This window comes from Lonchura striata, chromosome 4 (assembly GCF_050655825.1).
Source record: "Lonchura striata isolate lonStrDom1 chromosome 4, ASM5065582v1, whole genome shotgun sequence".
NCBI lineage: Eukaryota > Metazoa > Chordata > Aves > Passeriformes > Estrildidae > Lonchura > Lonchura striata.
Genome location: NC_140706.1, coordinates 73963953 through 73989267, shown reverse-complemented (window position 1 = coordinate 73989267; position 25315 = coordinate 73963953). Strand labels below are relative to the sequence as shown.

General features: G+C 37.6%; 1 long non-coding RNA gene across 4 annotated transcripts in view; it reads left to right on the top strand.

Moving 5' to 3' along the window:
* LOC110468231 (uncharacterized) overlaps positions 1-25315 on the top strand; it is a 122083-nt gene that overhangs the window by 13490 nt on the left and 83278 nt on the right. For 3 of the 4 annotated variants that reach the window (XR_014954978.1, XR_014954977.1, XR_014954976.1), the window contains 3 exons: positions 2245-2473; positions 13294-13364; positions 15439-15992. This is a non-coding gene — a long non-coding RNA (uncharacterized LOC110468231). Of the gene's footprint in view, positions 1-2244; positions 2474-6734; positions 6849-8892; positions 9103-13293; positions 13365-15438; positions 15993-25315 lie in introns of those variants that run through there. The other variant, XR_014954979.1, reaches the window with a different exon arrangement.

The following is a 25315-nucleotide window of genomic DNA, read 5'->3' as shown; positions in this document are numbered from 1 at the left end:
TCAAAGTGATGTCAAATGCAGTGATGACAATTTGCTTAATGATCAAGAAACATTACAGTGAGGAGGGAAGAAGGATGTGGGATAGAGAAGCACAGATAAATTAAAAACTTGGAAAAAAAAATTGTTGAAATTCACAACCATTTTTCTTAGTTTTTTTCCTACAAGCATGAAATGTTGAAAAAAAATATTTCATTTTACAAGCTAAAATATTGATTAGACTGGCCAAAGATTAAGTGGTTAAAATTGGGCTTTACAATCTCAAATCAATATCTCACTTGTCAAAAGGAATTGGAAAAATGTAAATCTCACTCAAATTTTTTCTGGAAGAATCAAAAGAAAAGAGGAAAGATGTGGAGAAAGGGAAGAAATAGGTGAGTCTCTTCATATTTGAGTCTGGATGGTTTGAATATTTCTTGGAAGTCTTCAGAAGTCTTTTGAAAAGCTTCAGATGTCAAAATGGAAACACCTGAAGGCCTATTATCAAAATAATAGCCTCTACAGTCTGTGAACCTGGATAAAGAGAAATGTCTCATCTCCAATGATAGGGGACTGATGGATTCACTGGCAGACTTGTGGGACATGACTGGATAATAAGGGCTTTTACAAACTCCTTTGCCTATTTAATGGCCTAAAAATGGGTTTTGAATCACAGGCTAAGACCAGGCACCCCGAGATGGATTCCTTGCTATTTTTAAGAACTCTTGAGACTGCAACTACTGATGGTATCTATGCACACTTTTGCTTAAGTGGTAAAAGATTCTGTCCTCTTTAGTGAACAAGGGAGTAGCTATTCCTGTAATTTTTAATATAAGCTTAGAAAATGTAACTGACAGTGATAACCTCAGTGAACCATCCTGGAGACTAGAGGTGTTCATTAAATAATAATCATTCTTTGTAGTGCATTAGCACAAGGAGCCCTAGCAATGGACAATGAAGCTGTTCTGCCACTTAGTAAAAAAACCTCCCCTGGCAGAAAGACCTTCCAATTTAAATTCTCAGTGTGACACAGCAGTTGGATGCAGAAGATGATAGAGCAGGTAAAATGCTACAGTGGTTTTCTTCATATTATTTCATATTTAACTCATAACATAGAGATCTTCAAGTGTATTCTACAGATTTTGAAGTATGAGAATGTGATTAAGAGAAAGATATGTGCTCATGGATTTCATAGAGAAATGCAGCCTATTGGATTCATTGTATTCATGTGAGACCGAGTAAAATATCAGGCACTTTTTTAATAACTGAGTAAATATTTTATTCTGAATAATTAGAGTATTGTTTTACAAACATTAAAAGGCTTGCTAAAAGCTATGTCATTCATTATTATCTTAAATATATTTATATTATGTCTTTGGAATAATTACAAACAGCAATTCTTCAAAAGATAAATGGGTAGGATTAAAAATAAGCACATACAAGGCTATTCATCAATTAAATAAATCAGCCCATGCTATGAAAACTCCATGAAAAGATTCCTTAGAGATCTAGTTAATATCAAGGCATTACTTATTACGTGAATGATGATTGTTTGGACATGAGGAGAAGGAAATCTTAGAAGTATTGTCTAGATAAGATTAGAAGCTTAGTTTCTTTTTCAAACACAGGGGAAGTAGTGTGGGCACCAAGACATTGTGATTTTTTTATAGAGTGACTCTACTATACCTGTGTGAAAAGCCAGATCATCCTGCAGAAAAGCATACATAGGATGGACCCGTGGCTGTTGTGTGTGGGATGCTCCTGACACCACGCTCCCCCCAAAAAACCCTTCCAAACCCTCCACCCTTTAGTCTTCAAACGTTTCATTTTGTGGCCCTGTGCAGGCTGTGTCTTGCCAAAACATCTGGAGCCTTTGGAAAGCACAAGTGCAGGTCTTTTTGGAGATCAGCAGGTCCAGCTGCAGGTGGTGTCCAGCAGCCCCCAAGCCATCAGAGACCAAGTCAGCATTGAGGAAAGGGTGCAGCATGTCTGAGTTTGTGCTTGTTGAGCTTGAGAAAGAGAAGAAATGTTATCAGCCTGCGTGGTGGGGCAATGCCAGAGTGACCAGACAGCATTTGTCACCTTCAGCAGCACTGTGCCTTGTGTCAACCCTCTCAAATACGCCAGGGGAACTGGGGGTGTAGAACAGATGAGGAAAATGGTATCTGAGGAGGACCCATGAAACCTCCAGCTTCCCTGCACAGTGTGACACCCTTGGAGGGTCCCCTGTGTCCCTCAGCTTGTCACAGCTGCTCTCCTTCCTCCCAGGCTCCAGTTATCCCTGGGCTGTGTGAAGGAATCTCACTGAGACCCTCCTGGCACTTTGTCTGCAGAGGAACTGCAGAGAGCAAGCTTCCTGTGCTGAGCAGCCTGTGGAGAGAGTTACACCTCCACCTGGGATGGAAACCAGCTCTCCTACCTGAGCAAGCAGAACACTAAGCTGGAAATTTGGAAAGCTTACTTTGCTGTGGCAGGTTATCCTCATTATCACTGCAAGGTAAGTAAATTATAAATAAATACCCATTAGGAGAGGAAAACTCATACTTAAACTCTGTTATTTCTTCTGAGCTTGCTATTATTTTATTATTATTATTTCTAATCCTGTAAACAATAATATTTCCAAAGTAAAATATGTTCACAGTGCATGTAACTTCTTAAAGCAGCATCTTTGCTACAAACAAACAGCAGTACAGGAGCCATTGCAGCTTGTCAAGTCTGATTATGTGCTCACTGCACGCAGCCTCCAAACTGAAAGAGACCAAAATTTAAGTTGGAAATGCATCACTTCCCCGTCTCCATTCTCCAGCTCATTTCTAAAGGGAATGAAAGGCAACTGGATAATGTGGCAGGCCTGGGGTATGAGTGTTGCAGGGACTGGGGCTGTGGGGGCTGCTGATGGAGCTTTGCTTCCTGCACTGCCTGCCCTGGCAAAGTGTCTCCATGAAGGATGTGTAACTGAGAGGTCTGCAGTCACCTGTATATGTCTAAATAGGCTTATAGATAGAAAAATCAGGTTGGGTAGTGTGTACAGGCTTTATTTTGGGGGAAGAAAAAACCCAAACAGACTGAGAACACAAAGAGCTGATGGTGGCCAAGATCCAGCTAGATTCCTGCTGCTGGCTGAAATTAGAGCTGTGTCTGGCTGCCTGGATGGCTCTTCTGAGAGCTCCAGGTCAGCCAGATTTGGGAGTGCCCCTCTTCTTTTGCTTGGCCTCATTCCTTACATTAATGGCTAAGAGATAGAAATGGTGTAAGAATCATTTTGAGAGCACAGACAATCTGAAAAGCTGCCTGAGACTTTCCCTTGTCCTGTGAGAAAGTCCTTTGGTTGGCAGTGGTACACTTGGATATATTTTGCATTTCAATATTAATAATACTGACTTAAAGCATGCAGTGAGGAGGAGTGAACTCTTGCTTTCCATAAATATATAGTGCATTTTTAGTTTACACATTTACCAAATATAGAATGCATTTTTAATTTGCACATTTACATAAGGATAAAAACCCCACCTTATTACTTTTTTTTTTTTAAATATAGAGGACCTTTGTTGATGCCTGCTAATGTAGATAACCAGAAAAATCACCTCATAAAAATTCCCTTACATGATGAAAAAGTATGAAAAAAAGTATTCCAGGAAATACATCTTGTTTCCTTGTGAATCTGGACCTACACAATCTACCCTAAGAACACACAACTTTGTGAATAGATTGAAGTCTGCAAAAATTGATTTTGGGTTGCATTTGTCTTCATGCCTTCTGTAATATACCCAAATCACTGCTATATAATCAGGGGGATTTGAGTTTTGAGTGCTGCAAAAAGTGAGCAAAACCTCTGTACCTTTGCTTACTTCACATTTTCAGTTTTTTTCCCTGTGACAAGGAGACATAACTATACAAAAATGTCATCCTGGCAGAACAAAAGCCCGCCGTGGTGTGATGGGATCACAGTCAGCAACCTGGGCTTTGCATTTTTGAATCTGCATGCGCACAGCTCGAAATTCAGGTTTATTAGGAATCCTCAGGGGCAGTTTGTGCCAAGAGCAGACAGCTCCTTTGTGGTGGAGTCTTCTTGCCAGTCTGCTACACAGCAGAACAAGCAGGAGACAAATCAGGAGGTTTTGATGGAACTTTGGTTTAGGAGTTTTGGATGGTGGAAAAATTTTTCTTTTAACTTGTGCTTCTAAAGAAAGACTTAGCAGCTTTTTGCTGTTCAGTTTTAAGGCAGTTTATCTAAAAGATTAGGTTTTTTTGGGCTACTGTGGTTTGGTTAGTAGTTTAAGCAAAGGCACACACACTTTTTGATATTTTTTTGTCTTTTGACTTCTTTCTTTTTCCCCCCGCCCCTGGTTGTTGTTATCTTTTATATGGTGTATTATGTGATAAATGTTTATAGGTTTTTTTTTAATATTTATTACTTATATTAAATGGTGCTTTTTTATTTTAAACTAATTTGTAAGTGCTAACATTATTAGAAATATGGAGGCAAGGAAGAAGAAAGAGGAAGGATAGGACTGGCTAAAAATCTTTTTATTTTAAAACTTTTTACTTTTATGTATAAAGTAAAAACCCCCCTGTATAGGTGTTAAAACCCCCCTGTATAATACTATTTTTAATATATATTTTGTAACTATTTTTATTATCGTATTTAAATTTTTGTGACTCTTTGAAAAAAAATGAGAAATACTTCATGCTGTCGATAATAAGGCAAAATAATTAGGAAAGAAGAGGAAAACTACTAAAAGCTCTTCCAGCTCCTGCTCCACCAATTCATAAGTGTATCCTTTGTTAAATTTACAGTGTTTTGTCCAAACATCAGGAGAAGTAATTTCCATCAAAGGTTTTTCCACAATGCAGAATTTATTATCAGATAAAATTTATTCTCTTTGTTTTACCTTTCTTTTCACTATACTACTAGCTGTACTTCTAGAGTATCACTCACAACGAAGAAATAATTTTCTTTCCAATTCTTCTCTCCACAAATATCCGTCATTATGGTGAATTCTTAGTATTTCCTTAAGTGTTTACTTCTCTCTGGTTTAGATATGAAGACAAATTTCCCAGCTGTATTAAGGTATTCTGGGATGTTTTGCCACAAAATAAAAAAAATCCATAAGGTTTACCATGAGGATAGTTATGGGATACCTGAACATCAGATTATATTGTGTATAGTTAATATGCATCCTCAATTCTTTCTAGATGAGAATTTATTATCTATAGCTGAATGAGCTGAAATCTGAAATCAGCTATAAAACTATTCTGAGTTTCTCACTGAGTTCCCAGGCAGCCAGAGTGCTTTTTAAAATCTGTGTATTTTCACTGTTCTTTGGAACAAGTCTCTTTCCTGTCTCATGCTCAGAGAACATAGCAGAGTTCATGTCTACTGAGTATTTCATGTGAACACAGTTCCTTTTTCCATATATGTTTTTTTAATGAAACAAGACATGGATTCTGAAGCTGGTGCTGTGGGATTTTTTGTTATTTGAAAAGCCCTTTCATTAAAGATAATATTTAATTTTTATTGCAAACTTTCATTGTGCAGAGGTGTTTTTCCTGTTTCTTCTCAGAGTACTCACTGTGTTATAGGTGTCAAATTGATTGACTCCTGGGTAATTATTTTTTATTTGTGCAGAATTAGTACTATTGATGACAACTCTGGAAGTCCATTAAGTCTGATGATAACACTACACAATACTTTGACATCTTCTGTCAAACAAAACAATATTCACATCATGAGGCCAGAGAGAAGGCCAGCCTTAGAACAATACAGATTTTTTCCTTTAAATAGATTGTTTATTCAGTTCCTTATTTCACTGGTTCATTTCCACAGGTGGAGGGGGTAGCACAGTAACACATACAGCTATGTTTGCTCCAGAGAGAAAATCCCTAAACTTGCTCCTTCCGAAAAGTCAGGTGTAATGTCTAGGGTAGAAGTTAAAACTGACTAAAACTAAGGCACTTGACCAAAAGTCTATCCCTAAGTAACCTCTTGAATAACCTCTGAATGAACAGTGGTTCTGTAAATTATTCTGTATAAAAGTACAAACAGGTAAATTATAATATGGCTTTGTTACCTGTGTAATCCAGTATCTCATGGACGTTTTATTGCTGCTGTGTCTGCAAACCTTGAAATAATAAAAGTTCAGTTGACTGCTGAATATAGGGATCCTAACATCTTAATAAGGCTGTGAAATCACCTGCAATCACGCTACAAATCCTTTGAAAAGTTATTTGTTGTTCTTGGACACAATAAATAAGTTTTCCAGTACCGTTAAATTTTCAAGTGAATTAAGACACAGGGTTAATTGAGCGAAATAAGAGCTGCTTACACTGGTGTTTTATGGGATAAGGATCTTTCTTCACGTCTGATAAAACATTTATAGAGTTGCTATCAGCTCTCCATAATGTTACTAATATAGTTGATAGTTAAAGAAGAAGCAGACTAGCAGGGAAACTAACCATTGTCCTAGAGCAACTATGTTTTGCTGTCTGAATTCCAGATACTTGGTAAATGATCTATGAAGCTATTGCTAATTATTTTATGGAGTTATCTATGGCTTTAACCAAGAAATTAATTAGGGCTGTAGCTGTATGTTGGTGTAATGTAAGATATCATTTTCCCCATTCCCATATAGAGGGGAGTGATTACAATTTAATACATGTCTGCATGCTTTCAAATGATATTAAAGCATTGTAGTGCTTTAGTTTATATCAGATTCCAAGAAATGCTTCAGTGCCTTGACCTGCCTCCTCAAATGCAGGGCAGCCAATGCCTGTGGAAGCTGCCTGGAAGGAGATGTCACCTCCTCCTTCAGAGCCCATGCCATGGCTCCTTAGGGGAAGAGCTGAATGCAGCTTTAATTGGTGAAAGGAAGGTAAAACTGAAATTAAGTACTAGAACTCTCTGTTAAATTCTATTACTTTTACTAGAGAAACTCTCTCTCAAGTTTAGCTGCTCTTATTGAGACAGACGTCACTGAAGAAATTTATCTTGTGTTGTCAGGTCTGCGTTTTTCTATTTGCAATCTTTTTGTTAATATTATTCCTTACCAGTCCTACTGCATTTGCCTACACAACCATATCAGTGAGAAGGGTTTTCTCTACTTTTTAACATGTAACATTGTCCTGTTTATTTTCATTTAATATCCCCCACACATTTCTGATAAAGTAAAAATGCCACCAAAACCAACGGACAAAACCTCACTTATAAGAGCACTCCAAACATCTGGGAGCAGCGCACCTAATAATAGACCATAAGGAAAAGAACATTGATTTTCTGTAATTCACCATTTGGCATATCAGCAGAAAGCAGAAATATACTTTCTGAATGAATTATCCAATTTTCTTTCCCTCGTCCCTGCCTCATTTCAGAATAGGTGTTTCAAAACTATTGATTTGCATATGCTTGAAGCACACTATTGCCTGAAGAATTCCTGCAACAGGACTAAGCAAAGCCACTCTTCTGGTAAACACCGTCTGGGCTATTTAGAATAGACAGAGCAAATGAGAGAAGTCCTGTATCAAAATTCAACCTAGGCATTTTCTCCTAAACTGTGTAATCTTTAGTGACTGAATCAGTAAAATGCCTTTATTCCTGCCCAAAGGCTTTTTGGGACTACTGCCTAACAATCAGTTCCCAACCATCCAATTGCTTTTTGATATTTCTTTTTTGCACATTAGAAAGTAGCCAATTAAAAGCTGATTCCTTGAGAAAAAAAAAAAGAGGAAATATAACACCTGCTTAGTAAATGGCATAAAATAGCTGTAAAGTAAGGATGCATTTAAAGTGAGAGCGCAGGAACACAGATGTGCTTTTCTTTATGTGAATTGCTAATAATGTTTCTAAGACTTTTGAGAAACTTGCCTTTGTTGATCAGTTCATCAAAGAGTTAAAAGAACAAAATTGTGAGAGAGTTTTGCTTCACATCAATCATTTGCTTCAGAATTTGAAGATCACTCTTCCCTTTTAATCAGCACATGGAATATATTCTCTTTTCTTGGAGAGGGCAATTTGTTCATTACTAATTGAAGTAGACTAATTATAAATGATTAGCATTTGAAGAAGGCTTTTAACTGCTATATAAGACCAGTTCAGTGTGCCTTTCTCTGCACTTCTCATGAGTGTAACTTAAAATACATGATTCAATAAAGGCTTCAGTATAAAATAGGATTAAATGTACTTATAACTCTTTAGCAGTCATTTCTGCTGGTCTTTAATCCTAAACCAAATGATGCTAAATATGCAGAATCACAAAAGACAGAAATCAGGTAATTCAGTATAAACATGCTTGCTTTCTGTGACATATTCCTACTTTTCCAAGCACCATTTCACAGCAAGTACTGTTTCACAAAGAGTATGAAAAATACCTTAAGCTTTTAGTTCAAAATGGCGAGCAACTCAAGAGGTGATACTGATCCTGTAAATCCAAAAGAATCAGAGAAACATACGCTGAAAAGAACTGGACAGATTTTGTAGTTGCTTGGAGTAGCAGTAACAGTATTGATAAGCACATCAGTTTAGAATAAAACCATCAAAATCAATTATTTACATACCTACATATGTCTAGAACAGAAATAGGTTTTTTAGCTCCTCATTCGTCACCTTGCTCTCTGGTTCTGACAATAGATTCTGAATTACTTGTCATAATTTACAACCTGTGAACATGAACGTGACTCCTGCCTTTAGAACAACTCATGTTTGCAAGGCTAGGGCAGGGAGAAGGGCACAAAGAAGAAGTGAAGTGACTTTTTGCTAGAAGCCCTTCTGGGAGTCCAGTTTTTCTCTTGGTGAAAAGATTCTTCACTTGACTTTTCCCTTTTCTCCTGTGCCACTTGTGTCAGTTCTCCAGACTGTATTTTCTTTATGAAGGCCTCCATCACTATAAAAAATCCTTATATTCCCCTTCTCCCTCCCATGAGGCATTTTAGGACCAGCTTTGAACATGAGTAAGAACCAGTCTCAAAGATGAACAAGGAGCAGCAACCAGGTGTCCCTCCTATGAAAACATCCCTACACAGCATCATAAAGTGGGAGTTGTGCATCAATGATCATCCCTGCCAAGCTGATCCAAGAGTGAAATGAAACACCAGGTGCTAAAAAGTGCAGTGCACAAGAAAATCATAGTCAAGGTATCCTGTACTCATAGATCTTAACAAGATGCACTATCAGGTTTTCCAAGGCTCCGTAATAAGGGATTTTTTTTTTTTTATGAATGGCCTGGAGAATGATGGGGATATTTTTTACTTTGTCACCTGAGAGGTAGAGCAGTTAAAATATGGAGAGTGAGACAAGAAGTTGTTTGGAGTTTTCTGCTGCTGAATTACTGGAAATTGCTGAATGGGGAATTGGATGCTCTTGGCACGAGGAATAAACACAAGTAGATTGTGTTTCACACAAAAAAGTGACCCAATAGCACAAGAATGAAAAGAGAGGGGTGGCATGGATACAAATTTGTAGTAGAAGGCCAGTCTTTGCAGCAGCCTTTTTAATAAATGGGGGGAGACCAAATGTGTTTTATATTTATAAACAAACATGGCAGATAAATGCTGGTGAATCAGATTAAAAGATGGTGCAAGGGAATATCAAGACACCTGTTTTAATTTTGTAGAATTTGAAAGGTTGATAGCTGGTCATTAATAAAGAGATGTCAGATAGACAAGGAGGCAATGGGTTTGGGATACTGTGGTAGGGCTGTTAGTTGCTTTAAAAGAGTAGTTAAATTTAAATTTGCAGGTAAGGGTAACCTGAGATAATTTAAAGGCAAGAATGATGGAGACAAAATAAAATGTATTTTGGATTTCCCACCAAGAAGAGCAATAAATCTAGAGGGATCTGTAGAAGAAAGACAGCAGGAAAAAATTATCATAGTGCAGAGTCAGAGAAGCCAAAAGGGGACAGATTTCAAGAGTTACTTAGCTGTATGAAGGGAGCTGGCAGTTCAAGGCAGGACACAGAGTGCTATTTCTGAGCATAAAGAAATTAAATAGAGAGGAGAAATGGTAGTTAAAAAAGCTGGGGGGTGGTACAAGTGTGTTTGTGCTGTGGCTTGAGAGGATGGGAAACTAAGGCAAAGATTAAAAGACAAAAATAAAAAGAGAGACTAGCAAAATCTGAATTTACTGTTCCAGTTTTGCAATAGGTAAAATAACGAAAGCAGCAGGGAGCAAAGACAAAAGATTGTGATGAAAGAAAATGGAGAGGACTGAAACAAGTTCTAAAAATATGTCCCAGATGTTTGTTGAGTCACCAGACGGTGATGGAGGTGATGGAAGCAGGCAGGTCCAGATATTGCAGGACAGACTGGACCATTCTGCAGTGCTCTGGTCCAGGCTGCCTTGTTTTTGGCTGAGGCATGGCAGAGGGAAGCTGGGGGTGGATTCCTTGCATTCCTTCATACAGAATATGTGTGTCCAGATCCACCTCAGCCAGGTGGATCTGGACACACATATTGTGTATGAAGCTGCTACCCAAGGTGAGCATCAGCTGAACCACTGAGCGACTTTTGAAAAGGCAGTAGGTTAAACCTGTGGGGCAAACATGCCATGAGTGAGTGTATGAACATGCTTTGAGCTCTAAAATGAGAGTCTGAAAACCTAAACATTATCCTGTCGATTTTTCTTATTCTCCTGGCATTGAAGCAAGGTGAAATTGAGGCAAGTAAATGCAGAAAAAAAAAGTTTCAAATCAAAATCAGGTAGTCTGTGTTTACAAAGCCTTATTGTTAAAAGTGACAATGAACAGGAACTTCTTGCATCACAGTGCTGAAGTCAGATATTCAAAGTCACATCTATTTCAGAACTCTGAGTCCTTTTAGAAATTGTTTTTAGGCTTTTCATCCCTTTCTTCAGAACTGATCTGCCATTTTTGTATGCTCTTATGAATGTTTAGTAACTGCAGGGATGCTGAGGTTCCAAGCAAGAAGATGGCTGGGCATGTCCTTCTTTTCCCTGTCTCCCTTGTAGAAATGTACCCAGTATAGCATATCAAGAGTAATGAGATGTTTGTATCATTATAAAGATAGAAATACATTTTAGCTCCATTCTCTAGCAAGGTACACAGGTACTCTCTTCACAAATTAATACCAACTGTAGTAAAATATGTTATAAAGTCTCTCCTTTAAATATAACACAGAAAACCACTGAAGGGTAGTATTGCAAAGTGAACTACAAGTAGCTTGCACAGCTTATACTGCAAGTATTCTAACAGTCATCATGCCAAAGTAAAACCACTAAGTATTGAAATATCCTTGCTATCATACAAAACTAAATAGCCTGTAATTTCTTTTTCATATGCTAAGGGATTCTTTCAAATGTATTTACCACAGTTATTTTTTCCCATTATCTCCTAATTTTTTTGCAAATCTGAGCTCAGATGTACTTACCTGTATAAAAATTCCTGATATTCCTCCTCCTCTCTTAGTTTCTCAGCTCCACTTTTCTATTTCATATCAGAAGCAAAGTGTAAGTATTTGCAGATTTCTCTTTTTTTCTCTCCAGCTTTTTTCTACCAGCAGGCCTTTGATTTGAAATTGTAAGGCACTTAAATCTTCTGCCAGCATTCTTATAAACAGATTCAACTTGTCCTTTTGTCAATGCTTCAGCATGTAGCCAATTTCCTCTCTTTTCTTGCAGTTTAGAAGACCTCAGATAATTCTGCCTCTGTTCTCTCACAAATATATGAAATTCTAAGCAGTCATCTAACTTCACATTCATGAGGCAATTTCATTGCCACCAAATTGCAGACTTGGCAAAACACTGTCCATCTGCCTTTGAAATGATTTAAGAAAGGATTGAATTTCAGAGATGCTGCTATAGACAATCTAATCTACTCCATATCTGCTTGTACTTTTACAGAATAGCCTTGTTCTTTTGCATATCCCAGCATGGAATGCTCAAACTGTTGTTGAGCTTAGTTAAAGTTTCCATTCAATTCATCAGTGCTCCACATTTTATTTGATAAAAGACAAGGTCACTGGGATTCATAGAATTTGGCCTAGAACTGCTGATTGCAGAAAACAATGCAGTTCTGAAAAGCTCTTTGGAAAGGACTGATCTGATGTCAGTGTGTGCTCTCGTGTGGCTTGGCTGCAGTTTTGGGCTGCTGAAAGTAGGAGTGGTGAATGCTTTTACTTGTGTTCCAAACTCTTAGTTAATGCCTTTGCTGATAGGTTATCTAGGAATGGTGTAATATATTAATCTCTCGGGTTTATTTAGATAAGCCCTTCCAGAGATTTAAGCAGCTGCTGCCTCAGATTCTTCGATCATCTGGAATCCAGGTTTTTCCCCTTTTCATCTTCATTTTAGGACTTCCAGTCTGCACTCTGTAAGCATGCACAAAGGAATGTGAGCAGCTGTGGTTACAGAGACGTGTCCGCTGAGCAGCAATGGTGGCACAGTGGCCTGATGGGTGGGATTCTTTTTAGAAAAAGTATTTATCCTGTCTCTTTAACAATGTGTTTAAATGTAGAACAAGCAAAAATTCTGACTTGCTGTCCTTTCTCAGTGGTCACTGTCGCTCAAACAGTGGCAGTCCAAATACTTCAGCGTTAACTTCCAAGCACACTAAATCTGCTCTAGTCAGGAAAGATATTAAATACTAAAAAAAGAAACATACTAAGTTGCTGGCTCTCAGTCTGAACAGGCTCATACATCTTTTACCCTCAATAGCTTGTAGACTCTGACGTAAGAGAGGAAGAGTGGCCATGCACTCGGAGAGAAGGCATTTTCATTATGTCAAAAATAAATGGCTGAAACCTGAAGTGTGGCTAGTGCTGAGTGTACTTCCTTGTCAGGAGCTGGTGGCATTCTGAAGAGCAAAGCCTTTGAGATGTTTCAGTAGTCCTGTATTATTTATTTTGATCACATAAATGTTTATTATTTGTCTCTAAAAATAGACGAAGTGAATTTGAGAATGCTGCAATGTGAATAAACGGCGAGTCGATGAAAACTCTTTTGGCAATGCATCTAAGCCACAATCAACTGCACACAATTTTTGTTATATAAACGCTTTGGGGAGAAGGAGGGACTTAATGTCTGTAGGCTTCTTGGCTCTGTGTACATTTGCTATGACCCTTTTGTTAGTGAAATAACTCAGGAAAGAGATAGGAATCAATGCAGCACTGTAGGCAGTGTAAATGAACTTGTGCAAGTTTCTAATATAGTTGTTAAGATCTTATCTTGTCATGCTTGCCCAAAGGATAACAAATCCCAAATACATTCTTATCATGGAGCTGCTCTAAACCAGACTCTAGACATGGATATTTTGAGCAATAATCCAGAAATTTGTAGCAACAAACTTTGCTTTCTCTTTTTTTCTGACAGTACCTAACTCTTTGCTGCTGCAAGCTGAACTCAAAGATGCTGATGTGTGTAACTGTAGTGATGGGTTTATGGTAAGTATTTGAAGCTGAATTTTTCTTTTTCTTTTTTTTTTTTTTTTTTTTTTTTTGAGATTTATGACCTATATTTCAGTTACTTGTGGAAAAGCCTTGGAGTGGTTATGTGCAATGCTTGTGATTTTTTCAGCTATTCTGAAATAGTATTCTTCAGTTTTTGTCCTGTGCAGTAAGATAGCATTTATAAAAATATATTTTAGTGGGTTTTAAAATGATGTAGTCTTCTATACACTACTGAATGCATGAATTGTGATCCCTTATTGAATTATGCCCTTTATTTGATATGTTGTCAAATGCCATTTCAAATTTCTTTCTGATACTTCATCAGACTGATGCTTCTTTTGTCTCTTCCATCTTCTCTTCCACAATTACAACATAGCAGTAAGAGTAACAAAGTCTGATTTAAAAATCTGTTTACAACATTTCATAGGTTAAATAACATCTTTTTCCCAAGAAAGAAACACTTTTCTGAAAATTAATTAGATATTTAACATTATTTAAAAATATGTTTTTTTAAAAAATCTTTAATGTTTTGGTTTTTCCAGAAAAATAATTAAAAAAAAAAAATCTGTGTGATTAGGAGAATAGTAGCCCTGAGGTAATTCTTTCCTATCTGTTAAAATCCATTCCTACCAGACTTAACAAGAGCTCAGCTTCATGGCAAAATTGATTTGAAGTGCATCTTCACTCTTGACTTTCTCTGTGGTGGCTCATTTCCCTTTTCCGTGCTCCTTTGCAGTGGCATTCTTCCCAGCTGTGAGACTGAGAAGTACAAGACCAACACTGATTTCAGCAGGGAGCTGCAGAGACATTTGCCCTTTATTGTAGATGCAGAACATAAATTGAATCCAGAGAGAGCAGCATCCCTGAAATTACCCTAGGAATAATTTTTCTGGAGCAGACATTTAGATGATGAGCATTGTTCCCTTTTGCTAAGCTTTTTTAATATCATAGAAAGTCAAGCATGTTCCTACTGTAAATATTGTACATCCCTTTTTTAAACATGATTTTTACACAAACTCTTTTGGGTGGCAATACAAATGCAAAATACTTAGGATCCAAATTAATTCAGAAGTAGAAGATCCAATTTGGAACTTTGCACAATAAATAACTGCTGAGTGTGGATTTTGATGGAGGATAATTTATCAGATAAAACTGCGGGTCATGGTGTATTTAAGGCCACTACTTCTAATACTGGATTTTATTGTAAAATCAATTAATTGATCAATTAATTATAGTCAGTCATTTATCATCCTAATGCAGACACTTTTACTCCCTCAAAGTCAGACTGTGCCTCTCTGTAGGAGTCATGGTTTCCAGAGCACTTTTTATTTTATTGGATTTATTTGGAAATGGAGAAGGCAGACCTCAAAGCCACACAGGCAGAATTGAAACAATCACTTTGCTCCCTCTACAAAGGCAAAAATCACAGGCAAAACCTTCATCTGCGGGGAAGGAGATACTACCAACCTAAACTAGAATCCTGAGTTTCTTGTCCTTGCCAAATTGAATTTAGGGATTGCGTTCAGAAATAGTTTATGGGACTTTTCACAGGAGTTAAGAGTCCATACAGTGTTGCCAGGATGTGTTTCTAGTAACAAACAGCCAAAAATTCCTCTTAGTTTACCCCAGCTAAGAAAGAGGTTCCTGTTTGACTGCCAGTGTGTGGCCAAGGGACACACATATCCAGTGGCATTTCAGCAGCATGGCATTAAACATGGCAGGAAGCATTCTAAAAAGCAATCACCAGGTCAAAAATCTACAAATTATCTTTCTTCCCTTGGACAAGGGAAGGTTCAAAATGGAATCCAGAGAACCCAGAGCAATTATCTCAATTTAATAGGAAATGCTGATGGCAAGAATGGGTATGAACAACCTCGGATGGTGTTTCATATCCTTATTAGACTCTTTTTATGCAGTTACTTAATTTTCTTATGTCTGTCACAATGAGGCACAGCCAGAGAGGTGGGATCAGGGGAAATGGAAATCTATATCCTCTGTGTGTCTGTTGTCTTTGTCCGTGGATTTTCTACAATTACTGCTCCTTTGGAATTTCTTCTCTTTTGAACAGTGCAATCAAATATTCAAGGGGCCAGAAAGAAAAAAGAGGAGAAATATCTGTGATGGGTGCAACCAATCCTTCACATGCTGATATTTGGATCTAGAATCAAACAATTCTTAGCTGGGGTTTATTTATGGACCTTCAAATATATTTTTTTGATTATTTTTCTATCACAGTTTGGCATTCATCATTTAGCAGTCTATAATCCTGTGATACCTGGAGGTGAATATACACTGACTATATATAAAAGTTTTGTATTTAAGTTTTTTATTTTAATTACACACCCCTCATTTTGATGATGCGGTATATGATTTAATCTACTTTAATTATGAATCCTTGTTTTCCTGCTGTGTTTGACCATGTAATACACATATTTCAATTATTTCTTTCATATAAATTTATTTCTTCCATGTGAATACCAAAAAATAAAAAAGCATGAAAAATTTAATAAATGTTACTTCTTCTTTAGAAATTATTTTCAGTGACAGTCTAGTCTGCATTGAAGTAATGTATTATTTGATACAATTTTCTGCAAAAACAACAAAAAGGAAAAAGAACAGAAATTCCCAGGCTGAGTTTTGCAATTTTAAGAGATGGCCATCATCATGAAAGTTCTTTCTTTCCTAGTGAGATTATGTGATTAGAATCACAAATGAAAACATGCTTTGTGCAAATCTAAATAACAACTAACCATGGGGCAAGTTGTGGTCTTATTGTTCTATATTAACAGTAACTCTGATGGAGGAGAATCATTTGATACTCAGGGAATAAAAAAACTCCATATCTATGTAACTTGCAATCTCATTGCGTGGCTTTTGTTGGACTTTTTTGCCATGTTTTTCATGTCTTTCAAGAAACAATGAGAAACTCAGTAAACTGTGAAAAAGTTCCATTAGATAACATCTGTTTTCTGGTGCTTCCTTTTTATTTTTTCACCTTGAATAAGGTCATCTAGCTTTTCTCCAGAATGTTTAACAACACTGGTTGAGAAACAGATTCATAGTGTCAGTGGATCACTAGTATATATTTGTCAGTGGTCTCTGTTTCTCCTTTTACATGAAATTCAGCATGAGTTCATTGAGACTGAATTTTAAAATGGAAATAAATAATTATTATATCATTAAGTTTTTCTCTTGTGTCAGGGAAAAATAGGTAAAATAGCCTTAAACCTTTATCTCTTTCTGTGTTGTATATTGTAAAGAAGTCAGCATAGCAGATTTAACCAGGAAGATCCTAAAGGAAGTTTGATTGAAACACTTTTTTCATTTCCAAAGTATATTTGTAGTCTGAATATTTGAAAAGCTCTATTATTATGTTGGCATACAATGTTGCTAATAACATTTTCCAAAGGAGAGCTGGGTATTTAATTCAACTTTCAAATTTTTTAAACAGAAAATGGAGTCATATGAAAATGCTGAATATATTCTAAATAAATAATTGAAATTTGCATATCATAGGGAACTGCCAGCCATAGAGAGGTTGATTATAATGAGATTTATTACACAGGGAAAACATTTTTATATGCTGATTCAATTAACTTTGAAAACTTGCAGTAGTGTGCTAGTATTGCTTATTGCCAGTATTTGCTTCCAAGGCAGCAAATTTATTGACTGTGCTCAGTATGAGCCCTAGGAGTGGAATCATAGAATGGTTTGGGCTGGAAGGGACTTACACATCACCTAGTCCCAACCCCTCTGCCATGGACAGGGACATTTTTCACTAGACATGTTGCTCAAAGATCCATCCAACCTGGCCTTGAACATTTCCAGGGATGGGCCACCCACATCTTCTCCAGGCAACCTGTGCCAGGGCCTCACCACCCTCATAGTCAAGAATTTCTTCCTCAAGTGTGATCTAAACCTTCTTTCTTTCAGTTTGAAGCCATTCCCATCATGCCAGGCCCTTTTAAATAGCCCCTCTCCAGCTCTCTTGTGAGTTCCCTTCAGGCACTTGGAGGGCCACAATTTGGCCACCTCCAAGCCTTTTCTTTTCCAGGCTGAGCAATTCTCCCAGCTTTTTCTCACAGGACATGTTCTCCATCCCTCTAATTGCTTGGTGTCCCTCCTCTGGACTTGCTCAAAAGGTCCCACGTCCTTCTTGTGTTGGGAGCCCAGAGCTGGATGCAGCTCTGGGTGGGCTCTGAGCAGAGCAGAGGGGCAGAATCCCCTCCTCCCCTTTCCTGCTGCCCACAGGGCTCTGGATGAAGCCCAGGACACGTTTGTCTCTCTGAGCTGAGTGCACGTGGCTGGGTCGTGCCCACCAGCACCCCCAGGTCCTTCTGGGCAGGGCTGCTCTCCATCTGCTCATCCCCAGCCTGGACTGACACCAGGGCTGGCTCCACCCTGTCGCTGTAGGACACGAGAAAGCACAACACGAGCCACTGCAATGGCAAGGTAAAAGAGAAGAAGGTTTATTTTCTGACTCCAGCATTTCTACTTTTCCAAAGGTGACAGTGGATTGGAGAGTGAATGGGCCACCTCTCCAAAGACATTGGACAAACCACCAGTACATCAACTTCCTCCACCCCCACGAAGGAATGCAAAACAATATGTTGTTTATAGAAAATGTGTGGGAAAGTTTTCTAACAGAATGTAAAATCAGAAGGCTCTGGAAAATTTTAAGAATCAGGGCGACACCATCCCAGGTGCAGCAGTATGATTTGGTCCTGTTAAACCTCATGAAATTCCCACTTGCTGAGTTTGCCCTCTGGATGGCATTGAATAAAAATAGTGTTTTTACAATGGGGACACATTGTGTTTCTTAGTTTTCTTGCAATAAGGGTTATGCCATCAAGTCTTCTAGTTTCAGCTCTTTTAGGGTTTGAGCCAGAAGTGTTTCAAAGTTTTGGCCAATGAATCTAGTCAAACTGTACTAAAAATTGCTTTGGTATTCACTGGAGCATTCAGACCTCAATTAAATATTTTCAAATAGCATATTACTGCAGCCAGAGTTATTCGTTAATGCCAGATCCAGCACCCTTTGAAATAAATGTATTTTTAAGGCTCTGAACTTCAGACCATATACTCAAAGACAAGGAGGTATGTAAATGGAATGTGATTTCCTGTCCAAGATGAATACATGCTTCTGATCATATCTGTATGAAATATTTAGATCCTGGTTTAAAGCACTTCAGTGCTATTTTAACATTAAGCATATGAGTTGTCAGTCAGGCTGTTTGGGGTTAGAATTAGCTACGAGGCTGAGAATGTGATAATCAAGAAAGTTCTCAAAGAGTACTTTAGACTTTTCTCTTGGCTAAGAAATATTATCAAATAAATTTTCCTGTTTGATTTTCAAATTCTGGTTTGTTAGGTCCTTACTATGCTTTCCTTCAAAATGATTCCCTGAGAATAATAATACTCTATAAAGTGGCCTATTATAAGAAATGAATAAAGCACAACCTCTTAAGCAAGAGGAAAAGAACGTGTGAAGTGCGGATCTCAGTCAATCTCTTTCAAATATGGGGAATTTTCATGAAAATTGTGGTACTTCAAAAATTCTGTTTCCTTAATTTCTTCTAAAATTACTTGATTTATGTCATAGAATCATTTCTTCTAACTACCTAAGGGTATCTACTTTAAATGTTAATAACTTTATATTTGGAACTTTACAGGATTGCTCATAGGTAATTCTACCATATCTTAAAAGAGAACTTGGGGGTCCAAGCAACAAAACAGAATAAGCTACTTAAATTAACAAGTGATCTGTTAGTCAGATTAACATAGTGTATTGAAAAAAATATCATAGGCAAACTTGATTAATGTGTTGCAGTAGAAACAGCTATTTCAAAAATTTCTCAGTCATTAAAACTCCTTAAATTCTATCCTTTCTCTTAATGCATAAAAGTATGTAAAGTTATACAGGATCAGGGAAGAGAAAGATAAGAGAGGAAGCCACATAAAACTGAATTATTTGTATCTTGAGCTGGTTGAAAAAGAAAAAAAATAATAGATTTTTTTTTTTCATTTTTCCACAGCAAAAAAACATACAGGTGCACTTGACCAACTATGTAACAGGATAACAGATGGGAAGGAGCAAGTTTGAATTAAAAAGTATAACCCAGCAGTTATTTAATTTTTAGGACAGGGGCAGGAATCACTACTAGAGAAACCTCCTGGGGAACAACACACAAAGACTTTTTGGCTGCCTATATGGGTTGGATAATATTTAATTCAAACATAAAAAATTCTGTCACTTATGCATTATGTAGCTGACTATGCCAAGTATGTAGCTTTAAAAAGATCATCCATCAATTTAAGGTTATAAGCTTTGGTAAATTTCCAATTTAAAAAATTGCTAAAAGTAGGAAGCAAACTTGCTTATTTCGAGTGAAATAGGGCATCAGTTAAGTCTAATGACAACATATCTCCTGACACACAAAACAGGCCATCCTGGCCTGATGCTGATATTTATGATTTTATAATTATTTGAGCTTTCTGCTTTTATCCTTGATCATTATGGAATAATGGTCCCAGACTCTGAAGGGAGAGGGAAAAGTGTGTGCTCAATTCTTTTCCTTTGAAAACATTCTGTAGAAATATCACTTGTGAAAAGAATTCAGCTTTTTTCTTTATCTACTGTGGCTTTCTTCTCCTTATTTTTGCTTCTTACTTGAAATCCACTGTTTATGCATTTTCCTCTTCTGGAAGATGAAGAAAGCTCAAATTCTCTCTTTCCAGTGATTTTAACATTTGCCCCTTTTGCCTTTCCTCATATATTTTTTTAGCCAAGTGATGCCTTGGTTTCCATCAACTCAGTTTTACCAATATAAAAAAAGGCAATATTTCATAAAAAACTTCCCAATGTGGAAAATTTATTTTTCTAATGTGGAAAATTAACCTGCCCCTCCAAGCAAACAAATTCTATCTAACAAAATAGGAACTGGTGTAAAACTAATAGTTTTGAAAGATGTGCTACAACCAGATCATCTTTTTAATGTTGCTTTTGCAGGGTTTGATAAAGAATGTTTTCTCATGGAGGACATAGGAAATTTGTATTACAGCATTGATTTTGTTTAGCTGAAATAAGTGGTTTGTTTTCGTAGTTTGAGAGTGCTTGTGCAGATTTCCTTCCTACAAAGTAAAACCTGCTGGCTTTTGCTGCAGGGAAAAACAGAGGCTTTATGACCTGTTATGGAAAACATTTCAGTTCCTTAAGATGAGGCAGACAAGAGAAGGTTGTATAGCAGTAAATCAGCTTGCAGTGAATCTCCTTCATCATTAGATTGTGTTGGGTTAGTTATGCCCCTCTTCTTGGTGAAATCCCAAGGCTCTGCTTAGTCTTTTGTGGCATTGGAATTCCTTGTGATCTATTATCAGATTATCCTTGAACAAGTACTGTGTCTTTCACTCCCAGAAATAAGCAATCTGCTCTGCAGCACTCACCATTGCACGGAGTCATTTATTATGGCAGAACTTTGTCATTCGATTATGCTTTTGTACAGAGCACATGGCCAAAAATCTCAATCACAGGTGTCTAAAGTTGGTTAAAGAAATTCTTGGAGTTCCAAACTTCAGAGATGCTGATCTGGTGCTGAGGTGCCTGTGTGCTCTTGTCCATGGCAGAGAGGATCCCACTGCAGGCATTTGCTGACTTCTGATCCTTTTGCTCTCTCCTTTTTCCAGACTGTGAATATTTTTCTATGTCAACTGAAATACTTTTTCTTCTTTTGTATGTTATTTTTCTCAACACCGAGTGAGCTGATAAAAGTGAAAAATATTTAGCTAAAGCTTAAACTATATCAGCCTACTTATTATGTTCAATACCTTGCTGTATGCCTCATTTCAACTTCTTTTTCTGCCATGTTCTCATGAGGAAAAGCTGATTATAAGTAACTCGACTGACAGTAAGAGATTGTGGCATAGAAGGAACCTGTCAAATTCATAAACCAGTTGTTTTTATGACATATATTTTGTTATGCTGTGTAGAAAGGGATTTAAATAGATGATAATTCTGTTCCCCAAACAGGTTCTCTTTGGTTTAGACTTAACTGCTGGTAGTAACTACTTTCTGCCTGAGGCAGGAATTCCTTGTGTTTCTGTATGCAGATAAACCATGCTGACATAGCACAATATCAGCAAAGGTACTTGTGTAGCCCAAACAGGTCTGGCTCTTGTTTAATGTTGTGAAATCCACTAGCTATGAATTATTTTTCCTGCACTTAAACCATTCCTTTCTTAACCCACAGGCAATGTAAAAGAATATCATAAAGAAATGGGATGATGGTGTAGCAAAGGTAATGGCCTCTGCTCAGCTCATTCCAAGAGGCAGGAGAAGGAGCTTCTGTGATGGAAAGTTAGTTTTTGAGAATGTAGAGGCCCTGGAAGGAGAGACCAAACCCTCAGAATGTTACTGCTGAGGAAGGAAGCTTTGGATTTGGTCAACTTTTACTAATTCTTTCTTCAAGTCACTCCAGAATTTATTGTACACCTCTGCTCTTCTATGCTGGCTTTGCCTTGAGGTCAATTGTTGGCTAATACATGCAAGAGGCTCTTAAGCACAGTGCAGTGGAGACAGATTGTCTCAGATCACCAGGAAAAATGGTGCACAAATCAGGATGTGCATTTTTAAAAAAGATTTTTATCTTCCTATTTCAGCTACTTGAACCATGTATTCTTTTGTATTTCTACTGGAAAAAATATGCATCCAGATGACTTCTGATATTTTCTTTTCAGAAAGATCTGAAAGTTCATCTTTCAGGGCAACTACTAGCTCAAGAGTATCATTAAGTCTTTTCTGCGCAACACGGTACTATAAATATGGCTCACATGAATTACAAGCTCTGAGTGTTTGATATAACTAATAATTAAGCATGGCACGGGTGCAAAAGTAAAATTTTAGGACTCTAGATGAGGGGTCCAAAGGGGACAAGCTGGAGGAAATTGGGTGTGCCTTGTCCTTTTTCTCCTTCTTCATGCCCTCCATGTTTCACTGTGGTGTTGGCATTTTTCTGTTGGTTCAGGCTGGGGACACACTGTCCAACGTAGGTGACAGATATTGGCACGTTATTGTAAATCCAGCCCAGGGAGTTTCTGGTATTGAATGTTTGTCACATCCCACTGAGGGCAGAGCCCCACACGCTGCCCTGCAGGACAGAGCTGGGCAGGGCAGCAGAACATGTGAGAGATAAACAGAATAAACAACCTGGAAACCAGCACAGACCAATTATGCCTTCTGCTTTGGCAGCGGGGCTGACAGACAGAGACTTTCTACCATCTCAGAATCATCAATAGCTCAGATTCCGACAGCTGACTTGTACAAAACATTCAAATTGTGTGTCATTGCTATCCTTTTGTGCTGAGAAAACATTCCTCTAATCCTCTGACTCATTCAGCAGTTACTGGGAATTCCTGTGCTGCTGCTGCAATAGATGCACCTGCTTCTCTTAAGTTTTAAACTACTGTTACAGGCTGCTATTTGAAGAGGTCAATTCTGGTAAACAATCGCTGGTTATTCTTTTCAGAGCAGAAGTAAAAAGGCACCTAAAGTAGTGGAGCATTCAGATTTTCATCATCATACTGGGAACAGGGCCCTGCATTTGCTTCCCAAGTGTCCTGTTTGAATCTGGCAGCGAGAGACCATCATTAGAGAGGAGAATGAAGGTGTGACAGCACCTTGGGCGAGCAACCAAGTGCATGCAAAGGTCAAATAGTGGATGAAAGAAGAGAGCAGGAATTAAAAGGCAGGAGGAAAGTGCCAGCATTATGCTGACGTTTTCATTAAGAAAATCACTGAATAGATGAAACAAGTCTGACATTTACTTATACGGTGGTGGAAATCACTACACTGTGTGTACTGCATGTTTTCCTGTTCAGTCAGCATATTGTACAGCTGTGATAAAGGGGGCTGTAATCATTTTGCAAGAACGGTGATACAAAATTGTTCATTGTCTCAGCTTTTCCTCCATTAGGTGAAATATATTGTAACTGGCCATACAAGTCAATTTCTTTCACTCTGCCTCCACACATATCACGTCTGCAATCATAATTTTAAAATGATTTCTCAGATGGTGCTACTTTCTACACAAATCACCCACCTTTCCTCTACCTTCATTTAAACGTGTGTTCACTAAATTGCTGTAACGGGGCAGCCTACATTGTAAAGTTTATTTCTTATTATATAGCTAGAAAATTTCAGTGCATTACAGCTTAGTGAGAGGAGAAATTCATTAGGCCTGAGTGGCAGATAACTCCAACATGGACTGTGGTGAGGTGCATTTCTGAATTCACCAGCTAAAAATGTCAAGTCTCCATTGGACTCATCCAAATTACATCACTTTGGTAATATAAGGAGGTCATAAAAGGGTAAAAGCCTTTAGAAATACTCCTTACTTGGGAGGTGTTCTGGGGTTACAGGCAGGTTCAGAATGGCCCATTATCTGGCTCTTCTGGACAGGTGGAAGCCAGAAGACTAGCTTTAAAATTTCTTTAATTGATGCAAGAAGTTCAACAGGTTCCCAGGCAATGTGAAAATACTAGAAATACAAAGGTGATTCTGAAAGTTTGATAGTAAATTTCCTCCCCTGAAAACTCAGGAACAAAATTCATACTTTGAATTTGAGGGTGGCAGAGTGGGAGGCCAGATTTAATGATGGATGCTTAAGGTTTTTAAGTGTATGTAAAGCTTTGGCATCTTTGTTTACATGGTCTTTCCACACTATGTTGGCAAACCTTGCACCCTAAAATATCTTCATATGTCTCATGCTATGCCCATGGCACAAAATATAGACTCAGCATCGTGTTTAAAAAATAACCTTCTGGCACATTTTGCCAGGATTGTTATTTTGCATGTTTTGAACAGGAAAAACAACCCCCTTTTTCAGGATGTGTAACAAAAGAGCAAAAGGGGCCAAAGGCACTAAAGCCAAACATTGAACAGTGTGGGCTGAAGTACACTTTGGGGAGAGTTAATCCTTTATTGATTAAATCAAACCTGAAGGAAATGTAGATGAAAGTGCTCTGAACCAGGTTGTCTGATGCCAGAGAATGTTTTTTTTTTGTAGTGTAAATGTAGTATAAATGTAACCTTTATCTTCTTATAACTGTTGCCAAGCAAGACCAAGGTCATCAAAAAGGTCTGTTTGGGGTCTGGCAATAAATAGAGGAGTTTGAGTTCTAGACAGAAAACTTTTTCTGAGGCAGAGGGGTTTCTTTTCATGTGATGTTGCCTTTCATGGCATCAAGTTCGTTATCCTCCAAGAAAAAATCACAGGATATAGCAAAGGATGTGGCTTTATTTTATAAGTGATAAAATGACTGAGGAATGTGGGAGAGAAGTTACACATTTCCATCCTTGTCCTTCAGATTAAATTTAAGTCCATACTGATAATTTATTGAATCTGATATTTCTCATTAAAGAATCAGAGCGTGAAGAAATGAATCACTGCATTCCTCTCAGTTCAGGATGGCTTTAACAGGTACCACATGTGGAATATTTACTAACATTCTTTTCCATGAGCCACAAAATTTAGTCTAGCTGAAGCAGGGATTTCTGATTGCACTGTAGTCCTGTGGGCAGAGCCCATTCCGTACATACTGGACTGTAATCCTTGTAGTTAGGAAAGAAATAGCATCAGCAATCCAAACACAGTGTCAGTAGGGTATAAAGGAGACCTTAGGAAAGAAAACTGGTGTATTCATTTTTTTTTTTTTTCTGGGTAAGTACAGCAGTAGTACATTGATAATAATCAAATTATCCATTTCCTAAGAAACTATATTTGTAAACAAATGTGCCTTCTGTATTTGTGCATGCAATAAACCAAAACCAAATGATGCACTGAGGTAAAGGCATATTCTAGGGTGTATTTCCACCAGTCCTTTTGCTTCAGAAAATAAGGGTTTAGAGTCTGTCTTCTGTACCTGTATATCCATAGTTTTAATGTCTTCTG